This window comes from Phyllostomus hastatus, unplaced genomic scaffold (genome assembly GCF_019186645.2).
Source record: "Phyllostomus hastatus isolate PE091 unplaced genomic scaffold, TTU_PhHast_1.1 phas_scaffold_39, whole genome shotgun sequence".
In the NCBI taxonomy this organism is placed as follows: Eukaryota; Metazoa; Chordata; class Mammalia; order Chiroptera; family Phyllostomidae; genus Phyllostomus; species Phyllostomus hastatus.
Window position 1 is genome coordinate 30,210,623 of NW_025334028.1, and position 12,606 is coordinate 30,223,228.

The following is a 12,606-nucleotide window of genomic DNA, read 5'->3' on the forward strand; positions in this document are numbered from 1 at the left end:
GTGAGCTTTGTGTTTTGATTCAAGTGGGGCATCTATAAAGAGACATATTTGAGATAATTAGGAAAATTTGAATATGACTGAGTATAAAGATAATGAAGAATTATTGTTAGTTTTATCAAGGTTGATATAAAATAAAATAATGGTTTTGTTTTAGAAAGGCCCTACCAGTAAGAGATTCATCCTTCACTACTTACAGATGAAATGACATGATATCTAGGTTTCATTTTTAAATATGATAGCAAAACAAAACAAAATAAAGAAAGGAAAGTGAGTCACAAAATAAGATTAGACATTGATAATTCTTGAAGTTGCGTGATGGGTCTAGGACACTTTCTGATAATATTTTCTCTACTTTTTGAGAACATTTAAAAATTCTCCAAAGAAGTAGTGATGTCACTTAAAATTTTATTTTAGATGACCCTTTGGATTCCTACCAAATAATGCGTTAACTTCTGTCTACATGCAAAGTCCACTCAATCTGCTCCTAACTTTCTTTTGTTTGCCACATGCCCCCTCCTACGGCTGCCCCAGATCCCCATAAGGATCCTCTCCTCCAGTAAGCCGTGAACACCAGGTGTCTCAGGATGCCTCTCATTCTTGTCACTCTCTGTATCTTTGCTTATCCCATTCTTTCTGCTGAATAAACATCAATTATCATTTTGCTTGGAATAATTTATAGCACACCTCTCTTGAAACCTCTTACCTAGAAACATGAGCTCTGGAGCTACTTGGGGAAAAACATGAACGGAGTAGAAATTTGAGTTTCTGAAAGGAATGTCAGTCCTTGCATTTAAAAATCCCATCTCTTGACCTCTCTTCTCAACCTCATCTGACTCCCTATTGAATCATTTTCCTTATTTTTTAAAATATTTTATTTATTTATTTTTAGACAGAGGGCAAGGGAAGGTGAAAGAAAGGGAGAGAAAATTCAACATGTGGTTGCCTCTCACATACTCCTAACTAGGGCCCTGGCCCACAACCCAGGCATGTGCCCTGACTGGGAATTGAACCAGTGACCCTTTGGTTCACAGGCCAGTACTCAATCCACTAAGCCACACAAGCCAGGGCCCCTATTTTTTTAACTCCTCAGCACCTGTGACTTTTTTGTAAAACTTAGCTCACTCAGCTGGGTATGAGATTTATGCTTCATACTAAACTATCAAGGGCAGAAAGAGAAGTATATGGGAAAATGTAACAAACATGACTTTGGAGCTTTTAATATGTACTAGCACATGACCTTGGGAAGATGAGTTAATCTCTCTGAGCCTCAGTTTCTACATCTGTAAGATGGAACATACAATAATCATCTCATATGGGATTTATAGGAAGTAATTAAAAGAACTTATGGTCTTCCATAAATATTATTTCCCTCCCTCTCTTTTCTAATTCAAGTGTCTAGCCTTGTACCTTATATATGGTGACTATCCAATAAATATGTTAACAGATTTTATGTAACAGAGGTCTCTAACAAGACATCAGAGCCAAAATTAGTATTCCCTGAATAGCTTGTTGACAATCAAGAATTCACAGACATCTATCTGTACATCCAACCTGCTTCCAGTTAATGCTTATGAGGACATATTTGATTTCAGCTAGAAACTGTGCCTTAGAAGTCACTGCGATTTCTCATTGTTAACTCATACTCTAGTTCACAAGAGTTAAGACTAACAGCAAAAGGAATAAAACAGCCTCACACAGTCTCTTAAAGATAAAGTGAGCTCTATCCAACAAAAGATTTTCTTTCTCACATCTCAAACATGGACAGATATTTTTGACTCCTATCTCCCTTCTGCCTGTGACTGCCAATTTTTAAAAAGAGTATCATTCTATTTCGCTCTCCACACATTTTCAATACCGAGTTACTCCTAGAACCATGGCAGTACTGCTTTGAAAACCAGCAGCCTACTAAAGTTGTTGAAGTTACTGACTGCAAACCCATTGACAACAGTTCATGTGGCTGGCCACCCTCCTTAAGCTACTCTGGCAGTGCCTTTTTCTGGGACTTTTACTATCTGATGGGCTTTTTCCCCCTCTTCCTCTTCTGTACTTCATAATGAACCCTTTCTCCACCCATGACTTCTCTTTTCTTCTACATAATCCACACACTTCCCTGGGCATCTCACTCATTGCTATAGTTTCAGCTACTATTTACCTATGTCATATCCATTTCTCCAGGATGGTGCTTCCGCCCACTCTACATTTCATCCTGGATGTCTTGTTCCATCCTAGATCATGATACCCAGCACTTAGATCCTGGTTAGTTTTCTTTGTAGTAAATTGTATGCATTCAGGGTCCTGATGGCCCAAATTGAGACTGTGTGAATTAGAAGAGTATGTTTTCCTCTAGACAGAGGTAGCCCTGTGCCAGGGCTCAGAGTTTGGCAAGTGAAGCAGTAGCGGGATCTCAGGCTTTGCCTCCCATTCGGCTGAGCAGCCTTGTGCAGTATACAGCCTGCAGTAATGTAAATATGACCCTGAATTTACTGCAAGGAGCAACATTTCTTTCAGAAACTCAAAGTTCTGCTATGTTTATTTTTTTTCCAAATAACTCTATAGCTCACATTGCCAGGCAAGAGGTTGTAAGGAAGGAGTGCCACAACTATTCTAAGCAAAATAATAATTGATGATACTTATTCAACTATATCAACTGAAGATGCATCACCTTTGGCTTGTCTTCAGCTGCATGCATTTTTATAAAGAACAGACATTTAATTTATTTATTCATTTGTTCATTTATTCATTCTACCCATCCACTCACTCCCTTCCCCTTTGGCACCCATCAAGTTGTTCTTTGTATCTGTGACTGTTTCTGCTGGGGTTTGTTTGTTTTGTTTTGTTTTTTAGACTACACATATAAGTGAAATCAAATGGTATTTGTCTTTATCTATATGACTTACTTAACTTAGCATAATTCCCTCTAGGTCCATCCATGCTGTCTCAAATGGAAAGATTTAATTCTTTTTTATTGCTGAGTCACATTCCATGGTGTATGTATGTGTGTGTGTGTGTGTGTGTATATATATATACATATATATATATGTATATATATATCACATCTTCTTTATTCATTCATCTATTGATGGATACCTAGGTTGATTCTATATCTTGGCTATTGCAAATAATGCTGCAATGGACACAGGATTGTAAATCATTTTGAATTAGTGTTTTGGATTTGTTTAGATAAATAAATATCCAGAAGTAGTATTGCTGGGTTGTATAGAAGCTCTCTTTTTAATTTTTTGAGGCATCTCCATTCTGTTTTCCACAGTGGCTGCACACATTTGCAATCCCACCAAGATTGTGCAAGGGTTCTCTTTTCTCCACATCCTCACCAACACTTCTTATTTATTGATTTTTTTTATGATAGCCACTTTGACAGGTATGAGGGTATACACAGATTATATATCTATTAAGGGGTTAATATCAAACTACATAAGGAATTCATACAAATCAACACCAAAAAGACCCCTCATAATCCAATTTTTAAAAAATGGGCTGGGCACCTGAATAAACATTTCTCCAAAGAGGACATGCAGATGGTCAACAGATATATGAAAAGATGGTTAACAGACATATGAAAAGATGCTCAACATCACTAATCATTAGGAAAATGCAAATCAACTCTATGTATTTTTTATAAAGAGAATATTTACCAAATGTGAATTACTGTGATAGATTCTGCCTGATCTAAGATCTTAAAAATAATCAACACTTGATATACTGAATATTTGAAAAAATAAATCTGAAGTATAAAGGCTCACTTCAGGTTTCTTAGCTTAGGGATGTAAAAGAGTCTCCTACAGTCATTTAGTTTTTAATATGGCCTATCCAAAAGAAAGAAGATAGAACAAGATGTTTCTGGAGCTATCGTTTTACCTTATAGCATTTACCTTATTTTATCTTATAGCATTCCTCCATTTTAATCTCTATACAATCCAAGAAATGTTTTCTATATTAAAAATGTGGTATCAATTGAATATGACTAGAGATATTTCATGAGAAAGTAAATTGAGCCTATTAAGAATTTTGGTTATAATATCAAAATTTTTAAACATATGTGTGAAATTATGTATATACTATATACTTGAGAAAATTTATAAATAAAAATATAAAGTTTAAAATATTTCAAACTAAACTTACTTCACTGAAAAATATTTCTAACTATAACTCTTTGCTATCTTTAGAAAGAATTGGACATATTTAGAAATGTGCACTTAATATCTTTTAATAGAGAATTCTATACAATAGCCATATTTAACAGTAATAATCACTTTTCATGAATTTCTTGATTTTAAGATAGAACTACCTATCCTAAACCTCTATATGTAACCAAACCATGGGTTAACTAACCCAGAGATGAAGTACCCCTGTAAAGGTAACACGTCTTTATGGCTCTGTCCCAGTGTGAGGGCTTATGTGCAAAGCTATGCACATAAGAAGGCCTCTAATAACACTCGTGTGTGACATACACTGTTCTAAGTGCTTCATTAAGTCACGTGTTACACTGAACCAATCATCCTTATTTTACAACTAAACACCAAAGGAGAAAAAAGATAATTTGCCTATAGTTATACAGTTTGTAAGTGGTGGACCAGGATTTAGATCCCTATCCACCCATGGAGCCACCCCTTAACCTTAGTCAATGTATTCCATTTGCTACTTTTAAAAATAGCCTGCCAAAAGCTGATATTTTCAATTGCTCCAGTCATTTCAATATTGAACGAATATAAAATCTTTAAATTTGAATTAAATATATGCAATTAGTCAACAAAAATTTAATGTGCATTTTCTATATATCAACACTATATAAAGCAACTGAGATGGAAAAATGAACAAGTTTAGGAAATAATAACAACTTCAACATATACAAATCAAAATTGGATTAACTTAATTATTCATGGAAAGCTATGTGTTATCCACTTTTATTCAGGCAGAATTAAAAGGAATACATATGGTAGAAAACAAGGCATAAAATTGGCAATAAATGTTTGGTTAATGTCAGTGGAAAATAATTAAAAGCTTTGAGAATGATATTATACCATTTCAATATACAAATGACCAATGTAAAAATAAAGAAATATGGATTCTAATAAAATAAATGAGCTATTATGCCACATATATCCTTAGAGATATAAGCTGTTTGTAGTACAATGGAGTCTTTCATATCATATTAACCACTTAATAAAATATCTTTAAAAATCTAAGATGCTAAGACTTTAATAACCATTCTCTTTGTCATCTAACCACTACACAAAATATAGATAAAGGGAAATGATAATACATTATCAAAGCTAGCATGACTGATTAATGATTACTAGTTTAATATGATAGCTCTATCTATATGATAATGAGCAAAATAAAGACCTTACACACACACACACACACACACACACACACACGAGCACATGGGCTCATGCTTTCAAACTGGATAGTGTAGATGTCTTCTCCCTGCCCCATGGCAGGCTATATGGGCCAGAAGGAAGGCAAAAATGAAATATGGGAACTGCTAGTGTTAGGTCAGAAGGAGCTTAGTATATAATTAAAAACATATGAATAGAAAATTAAATACTGCCCCAAAATAGCACTACTGATTCCTTACAGGGCACACAGCTTGATTTTTGTAAATTTTAGTAAAATGTTGTAAAATGGTAATGACAATGTCAGAACAAGGAAAAGCAAAAAGGGATTTGGGGGAAAAAAGCACAATGACTGACATCTTCCACATCTTTTCAAGGACATCTAAAAAAACACAAATGAAAGCCACAGGCCTCTGTGTGCAGTTGTCTGATGCTTGCTTGTGGTTTTTCTCTTACATTTTTTTCTCACTGAGTAATACAGAATTACAACATGCATGCCACTTTAGTACTTCGGATTCCTAACGGAATTGAATCTCCTTTATGTTCCCATGCAACTCCAAAGGGGAGTTATGAGGAGGGCTTTTAAAGTCTAAACATTTTATGCCAAAGAAATGTCTTGGTAGTGAAGAGGTAACTTTCGTTTAATAAAATGCTTCCACTATTTCACTATCCTCTATTGAATATACTGATGGAGTAATTTTGTCTGAAAAAAATGTTGGAGTATTTTTCTGAAGTGTATGAGATGACATCCTAAGGTTTAAAAAAAAAACTTGTTTCTATAATTTGTGTTAAATTATTTATTAGTGAGAGAATATTATTGTTTAAGCAATGTGGCATTATGCACAAACACTATGAACTGCCTTCTTTTGTTGTCTTGATTATTAAAAATCAAAGCCAAGCCTTGAATCTTACAAATAAATTGTTCCAAAATAAAACAATGCATCATAAGTATGATCCTGGCTTAATGCTATCTGTGTATTTTCACCAAAATTAAATACCAATACAAATAAACTGTGACGTGAAAGGAAACAAAGGTACCCACACTCTCCAAACCTTGTGGAAGCAAGATATTAAAATTAATAAAAATTCAGTAAAATCTCAGAGCTTAGAAACCATAGAGACCTGCTTTAAAGGGTACTACTCACTGGGGTGTTTAGAACCATGAAAAGCTTCTCTCTTTCTTGGCTTTCTTTTCTTCAAGGTCTTGGATCTACCACTCACAACTCAATAGCATTTGTTGGAATTCTATGTAAAAGGAACTATGTCAAGTCTTGCAGAGGATACTAATGATGAAAGAAAACATAGATTCCACTCTTGAAGATCATACAAGCTAGTAGTAGAGAAAAGATGTTTATAAATAACTGTGATACAACAGAAAGAGGAAAGGGGAAGAAGGGAATTATTACTTACTGAGAGCATGTCTTGTAGTAGGCACCAAGTTAGAAGTTATACATCTATTATCTTAGTTTAACCCTCAAACTATCTGTTGAGATATTAATATCTCTGCTTTGCAGAGAGGAAAATGAGACTCAGTGACTGAGTGACCTGCCCAAGATCACAGAGCTTATCAGTGGAAGAGCTAGGATTTGAATTATGATCTGTCTGCCTTTGCTGTCTATGACCTCCTAGTTTTAAGGGTAAAGTAATATAAAAAGCTGTGCAGATAAGGTGCTGTGGTGTTCAGCAAAAGGGAGAAACTACATTCAGCCAGGGGAGCATGAAGACATCGTGATGGAAGAAGTAAACATGAAAGGCGACTGTATTTGGATGTGTGGAAACTGAGTGTATCTGGGGGCTAAGAAAGAAGCAGTTCTAGAGAAAAGACTATATTCTAAGAAAAGGAAAATGAATAAAAACAGATTTAAAGGAAAAAAGTAAATGGTTTGATTTGGCTTCGATGAAGCACCATGTCCAGGGAGAGTATTAATGAAAAATTAGCAGGAGATTGGGCTGAAAACACAGGCCAAAACATAAGATTTGAATGACAGGCAAGAAACTAGACTTTATTTCACTCTAAATGGTAATTACAGTGAGACTTAAAGTTTTGGGGTAAGAAGAATGATATAATCAGAACCACAATAGAAAACCTCTATCTGGCAGTCATATATAGGGTGACATTGGTTGATGCTACACTTAACTTAATCCCAGTTCTCATTCTCATCATAGAGACAGGAAAATGTTAAATTTCATGACTCATTTTCCTTGCATCAATGACTGGCAAAAAAGGCATGTCTTCACAGTGTGCAGAATGGCAATAGGGAAGTCATGGTAAAAAAAATGGAAACATAAAATCTTGTTATGTGGGCAGTAAACTAGAGGGATGTAATTGCTCCGTCGGCCATTAGCAGGGTTGCATAGAGCATTAGCACCAAGGCTCTTAACACCTGGGAGCAGAGAAAAGGAAAAGGAGGACGTGAGATGAAGAGAGTAACACAGAAAGGGCATGCAGGAGTGGGGAGCTAAGAAAGGATTCAGTTACCGGAACAGGGGTGCCCGGATACTGACAGAAACCATGATGAGAAATAAAGCATGGCACCAGGACCACACTTAGTGCACAACATTGATCCTCAGACACCTGCATGTTGGAAAAAGGCTCTTTTAGTGCCTCATGTTTAGTGTCCGGATTGAACCTGGGGACTTCCCAGATGTGGAGATGCAGGGCAGGAGCTAGGGGTGCAGCTAAAGGCACCCTCAGATGGTGGGTCTATGAGAATTGACAGGACTTCATACTCTGACTATTCATGTTAAAAGAACTATCAAAAGAACAGAGCTGAGTCTGTCTTGGGCACCATGATTTCACAGCATTGTCATTGTGCCTGGTACACAGGAGGAGCTATATAAATACTTGAGTAATTGAATTAAATTATAATAACATGAATTAGTGAAGAAATGCCAGTGTGACTGTTACTGATTTTGCCCCACCTCCAAATAATTATTACCTCTAGTTTGAAATATAAATGCTTGTCTGTCTTTGTTCTAAATTCTCTTCCTTCTTTCTTCCCTTACATTCAGTTGTCAATTTTTCTGTTAACCCAACCATTTTTTCAAATCTCATTTTTTCAAATCTGTGATATTATTTACTCTGTCCCATCCCTTTTTCTAAGAATTTGATTTCCTTTGTTTCAGTGGATTCACAACAACATCCTCTCCACTCATGTCCCTGCCTCTTTTCCCATCTCAACCACAGCTACTACAATTGCCTTTTTCTTTCTAACACCCTTTCACCATCTCCTTTCTCTTGTCAAGAACCATTTTCTCATGCATTTAGGTAAATGAAAAGACTCACTTCCCTTCCCCAAGGCCTTTTTTTGTATTCAATTTCATTCTATCATTGCAACAGGGTTCACTGCCATTTAGTTCTGCAGTCTCCACAATTGTTGAAAAATCTAATTCAAATTGATCTAAGCTGTCTTTAACTTTAGGAAAATGAGAACTCCCTTCTTTTGATGTAATAGACATTTTTCCTTTTTACTATTGGTCTACAAAATAAAACCTTATTAATCCAGAAGTCCTTACTAAAGAAATGAAAAGAAGTGAAATGAATGAAAAGAACTGAAAAGAAATGAAAGAAGGAAAGTTGAGTGTTACACTCTCTAAGGAAGAGTTTTGCACTGTATAAGAAATAATACTGTGAATAAATGATGTGGGAATATTCACCCTATCCAAGAAAACTCTCACAGACATAAACAAGTTGCCAACTATAATTCTGCCCAAATTTTTTATAAACTTGAAAGGATATACAATTTCTCTACTCAAGCATTTACAAGATTTTTGTAAGTTGGTTGTTTGAAAATCTGATTGTATCTCCTCAGAGGAATCATAACATAGATGTAGTTTATTTTCCCAGCCCATTCCACAAAAGCCTATTCCTAATATACCTTTAAAAATTCTTATTATATAATAGACACCATATTGGTACTACTCTTGATGGCAAAATCCACTGAGTTGGAATTTGAGATATTAGAATTGTATCTCTCACAATAGTAACAAGTCATAGGCAGTGTGGATTTTCAGTGAAGCATGTAGTATAGCTAAGGGTCATCCCTTGGTGACATGGTTGTGACTGGGGGACGGGGGTTTGAGGACTAGTTAAGTGAACTTATTTGGAGAAAGCTTGTTTAGAGGGCAAAAGGAGAGAGGATAAGAAGTTAAAGAGAAAGTTTTGCAGTGTTTGTGCCCTCCCTTTCCCCACAGTGAACAATGTGTGCTAAGAAGACGCAGTGATGAGAAAGGAACAGGATCAGCAGGGAAGAAATGTAGGTAGATTTGTTATATTGACTCATATATACACACATAACAGAAAATAAATTGTGAAGAGTTTTAGCTCAGAAGTCTCATAAAGTCAGGGAAACTGAAAAAGTTGACATTTTAAGAAACAAGTAGATATCTTTTTAAGTCACCAAAAAGATGTTGAAAAAAAAGAAGACATACCTCAAATTATAAGTTTCTTTTGTTATATACACAGTATGTGAACAAAATCACTTTTAGTGATCCAAATAACAAAACATGGACACTTTAAGAGAAATTTGATCAAATAAAAGAAAACTTTGAATCATTTAAGAACCCATTATAATTGCCTAATTTACATTTTAAATGTATATTGATTGCTTTTTCACTATATGTAACTTATAAACCTATATAAAACAAACTTAATGTATAGTTTATATAAATTTACTCAAGGAAAAAGTGGATTTATGGTAAGGTGTTATTATAAAATATATCTGTATGGAATACTATAATTCTGATGTATATATTGATAATCATATCTACTACATAGGTCATTTCTAAGTATTTATATTTTTAGTTAGATGAAAATTTTTCTTGGAGTTAAAAACCTATTTAAGGTCCATATTTTGTTTTAAAAAATGCCAAGAGTAGATTAGGGGCTGGGGAAATAATATATTATTATAGGTAAACAGGAAAAATAAAAATATAGTTGGAAAGGACCCATATATATAAATTGATGGATAATTTATAAAAAGCTCAGAGCAAAGTTAATAATCAAGTACTAAATGAATAACTTCATCAATAATTCTTTAATTTAAATCCAAAAATGGAAGTTTCTTTTGAAAACTATGATAATGATGTAGACATAGAAGTAGGTCAGAGAGACATAGCAACAAAACTCTATTTTCATGCCTTAGACAATACGAGGATAATTCTCAGCTTTGCATTTCCCCTCTTCCCTCTCCTTCCCAATTCCACTGCTCTCTGCTGGCTATAACGTGAGGAAGGCATTCTGAACTGAAGGATCGTGTGATTTGAGTGCCCACTGAGGCAGACTGGTGGCCAAAATGAAGGAAAACCAGAGAAGGTCACCATTTAAAAATGCCATTACTAATCCACTCAAAAGTTTCCAAATTTCTCAAGTATAAGCCATTATGTAGACTTTATTTTTCTGAAGAGCCACAGTAACTATAAGATGTGATGTAAAAGTATTCTGAAATGTCATGATATACTTTTAAATCTCAGCTACACTGATCCAGAATGTTCCCAGTTCTGTCCATCTTTGGCTTTCTGTGCTGGTTCACCATCTTTCTTCTGCTCATTAACTGTAGCTGTACACTCAAGATTTATTATGACCTTGTTCTTTGTATAGTAATTCTTTTTAACATCTCATTAACTAGTAGGCTTTTAATGGTATATTTTTATCCCATCTCCAAATGTTTACATGCATACCTGAACTTCCCACTCTTTGGTTTGCTGCTGGGACACTTGTCCTTAGATGTTGTGGCGGGTGTAGGTGTCAACCCACACCACTGATGCCTTCAAGACAGTGCGAGAATACAGCTCCCATCTGTCCCTACAGCTTTCGGCATTCCTCCAGCAGCTGGGTCGTGCTGGACCTTCTGGGGACAGGTCACAAGTCCCAGGGAGTTAACACCCTGGCACAACTCTCAACAGTGAAGGAAGGTAAATTAGTAGATAAATACATCAATTTCCCTGCTCTTCAGTGGGGCGACCCTAAGGCAAGCTCTACACAGTCTCTCATATGTTCTTCAGCAGAACTGAACCCCTATTGTCCACAGCAATAACCTGTTCATTAATGCATCTGTTTTCTGGTTTTCTTGCTCTCCTTGTTATTTTCCCATGTCCTCACAATGCTTCCTAGGATCATCTCCCAGATAAATTATTTATGCTCAAATCCTTACCTTAAGAACTGCTTTAGGGTAGGGGGAGGTGATACAGGCAGGCTAAGACACAAGTCCCTTTAAAACTTAATATGTTAAAGAGTATAATCCTGTCTCAAAACTAACACTCTAACTTTTTTTTATCATCTGTTATCTCATCTCTTTTCTGGAGGGATACAGGGGTATGAGGGGTTTAGAGACAAACTTGACCTCTGCTCCCAGTTTTATGGTGTCACCCCAGGTGAATCATTTATCTCTTCTAATTTTATATATACAATATTTTCCAGACCAGACCATTCATTTCCAGTATGTGTGAAATGAAATGAAATGAAATGAAATGAAATGAAACAAAACACAAAGAGCACCTTTTCCTTTGTCTTCATCCCAGTATAATGTGGCAGTTTCAAAAACAGGAAAGAAGCTACAACTTTCTTTGATGAGTTTTTTTCCCTCTAATAATTACCTTCAACCAACTAAAAATATAAGAGTAAAAATCACAAATATTGAGAGATTCTTTGATATGAATATAAATTAATCATGTCAAAGTTTTTCTCATGAGTGTAGTATGAAAGGAACTTCTCATTAAAGTACATAGAGTTTTTGTTTGTTAGACATCCTTAATATACAGAGCTCATAAAAACCATAAATAATATTATTTTGATCTAATATGAAATTAGTACATAAAAGACAATTTATGATACTAACAAAGGTATCATGAAAATTATTTATTGATCAAACAATCTAGGATAGAAATAGCATTTTGTATGTTGAAAGAGAAGTAAGGGAAACTTAAGAAATAGTTGTGTTAGTTACAGGTATTATGGTGTTAAGGGTGAAACATTAATAATGTTATTTCCTTTTCTATAGCTTCTTACAGACTATAATAAGTATTAATATTAAATTTCTTGTTTTTTTCCTGACTCTTTAATTCTGACAACTCCCTTTTTGTACTTTCATCTTTATACACATTCCTCCCCTTCCTAAAATTTCCTCATTTTCTTCAATATGATTTAGGACTAAAAGATTTTCTGTTGACTGCATTCCCATTTAATTATAAATCATGTCTTCAGCAGTTGGTTTATATTGAAAATGAAGAACGAGTTCAATATCTGTCTATA

The 12,606-nt window shown here is 34.9% G+C and overlaps 1 protein-coding gene across 1 annotated transcript in view; it reads right to left on the bottom strand.

Annotated features, from left to right (window-relative positions):
* Positions 1-12,606, bottom strand: part of COL25A1 (collagen type XXV alpha 1 chain) — a 486,724-nt gene that overhangs the window by 170,266 nt on the left and 303,852 nt on the right. The window lies entirely within an intron of this gene.